The 2312-nt window shown below is 47.8% G+C and overlaps 1 non-coding gene across 1 annotated transcript; it reads left to right on the top strand.

Annotated features, from left to right (window-relative positions):
- The first annotated feature begins 788 nt into the window (after positions 1–788).
- LOC143176348 (5.8S ribosomal RNA) lies at positions 789–943 on the top strand. The gene has a single exon (XR_013000910.1). It is a non-coding gene; the product is annotated as a 5.8S ribosomal RNA (ribosomal RNA).
- The last annotated feature ends 1369 nt before the right edge of the window (positions 944–2312 follow it).

Here is a 2312-nt window from a genome sequence, read left to right as displayed (position 1 = left end):
CCGTACACGGAATTGAGAGGACCGGCCGTGAAGCTCGTTTTAAAGCCGTGCGTCTGACACCCAACTCTTGCGCGCCAATTTCGCGGCAAGAGATAATATGGGACGAATGACCGGCAAAGAGCCAGCTGTGAAGTCTGTTTTTTTAATCGAATCCGTGGACGTGTGTATGCCGTAGCGTCGCTCGTCGTGTTCGTTCATGGTCGTTCCGAGAGAAAGAACGAAAGCGGTAACGAAGGGACCGGCCGTGAAGCTCGTTTTAAAGCCGCGCGTCTGACACCCAACTCTTGCGCGCCAATTTCGCGGCAAGAGATAACATGGGACGAATGACCGGCAAAGAGCCAGCTGTGAAGTCTTTTTTCATTATTTGCTTTCAATCGATCGATCGGTACGATTCGTGCAACGTTTCGCGCGATGCGACGCGAAAACATGCGCGCAACAATAGATGCGTCTGATCGGAAGAACGCGAGGGTCGACTGCACGCGATGGATTCAGTATCGGGTAGGATACAAAATATATCCCCGTCGTTTCCACGCGTGCGAGTCTTCTGCGTCTTTCGCGGGTTTTTGAATGCACTATACGCCCGGAACGTCGAGAAATATATACATATTACTTGAACGTTTTTCGTCTCGAAAGGCTTCGGTGTCGTCTCCAAGGCGACGCCTGAATCTCCTTCGCGCGCTGGTCGGAGATTCAGGTATCAACTTTTATCTTCTCTTTGAAAGAAGAGAGATATTAGGTCGAACAAATGAGAATAAAATTATATATGTGAAATATAAAATTTATACGATTACCCTGAACGGTGGATCACTTGGCTCGTGGGTCGATGAAGAACGCAGCTAATTGCGCGTCAACGTGTGAACTGCAGGACACATGAACATCGACATTTCGAACGCACATTGCGGTCCACGGATACAATTCCTGGACCACGCCTGGCTGAGGGTCGTTTACGTACCATACACTGCTTGCGTAGCTCTGTCAAATCCCCGCCGTCGTTCACCTCTTCGGATCGAACGTTTTTTTACCGAAGGGCGCAAAGAACGTTTCTGAGTCGGGTTAAGAGAAGGATGCTACGTACGAGCGAACGATGGGTGTCTCGTCGGCGTTTGTCGCGGACACGCGAAAATTCTGTGAATTTCACGGACAGTGTACGTTCTAGTTGTTGCAAAACGATCGGAATCGTTTGTATGGACTCGCGTGAGTGTTCGCGGCGTCGTGCGTCGTTCAATTACGACCGCCCGCGGATACCGCTCCACTGCGATATGGATCTGAGCGACAACTTTTTCGGCTGTTCGTGAGATGAACGGTTTCGTGTGTTTAGAAAAATTTTTTTTCCCGCGCTCCCGACGTCACCTGAAATGATGCGTCAGAGGTGAAAGAAAATATTAAGAAGTCGAGAGAGAGAGAGACTACACACGTTTTATTCATATTTTGTATACCGTGCGTGAGACGGATGTGCACGACACGTCGTATGTCGGTATATTACCGACTGGCCCCAGGGAGATTGTTTTCTTCCTCTCTTACGAATGAGATGTACGTTTCGGAGGATCGTCGTTACCGAAACACACGGCAAAACGAGACTTCTCGCAGCAGAACCTTTATACACAATACACATCGACTCTTTTTACCCCGAGAGAGAGAGAAAAGGTGTATTTCTTTTTTTTATTTTTCGAATTCGACGCACGAACGCTTTGACGACTGGAGAAAAACACGGTGTGTGTTAAAATCGTGCGGGACGAGCATGCGTATTCGTAACGGGTCGAATAGTTCTTATTCCCCGTCGTCGCGTGTCCTCGCTGGACCACCACCGTGCGCTTCCGCCACGTTCAGTTGAATTTCGAAATATATATATATAAAAAGAATCACCATATACTCTCTTTCGGGAGGTGTATTTTTATCGGTTTCTGCTATAGAGAAGAGACGGAGATCGTGTTGTGAGGTGTAACGTTTCTGTATCCCCGTTTCGGAGGATCGTCGTTATCGGCGGAACACACGTCAAAACGAGACTTCTCGCAGAACCTTTATACACAATACACATCGACTCTTTTACCCCGAGAGAGAGAAAAGGTGTTTTTCTTTTTTTTTTATTTTTCGAATTCGACGCACGAACGCTTTGACGACTGGAGAAAAACACGGTGTGTGTTAAAATCGTGCGGGACGAGCATGCGTATTCGTAACGGGTCGAATAGTTCTTATTCCCCGTCGTCGCGTGTCCTCGCTGGACCACCACCGTGCGCTTCCGCCACGTTCAGTTGTATTTCGAAATATATATATATATATAAAAAGAATCACCATATACTCTCTTTCGGGAGGTG

Source organism: Nomia melanderi, unplaced genomic scaffold (genome assembly GCF_051020985.1).
Source record: "Nomia melanderi isolate GNS246 unplaced genomic scaffold, iyNomMela1 scaffold0502, whole genome shotgun sequence".
NCBI classification, from domain to species: Eukaryota; Metazoa; Arthropoda; class Insecta; order Hymenoptera; family Halictidae; genus Nomia; species Nomia melanderi.
Note: the sequence above shows the minus strand (reverse complement) of the source record. Positions and strands in the feature narration are given on the sequence as shown.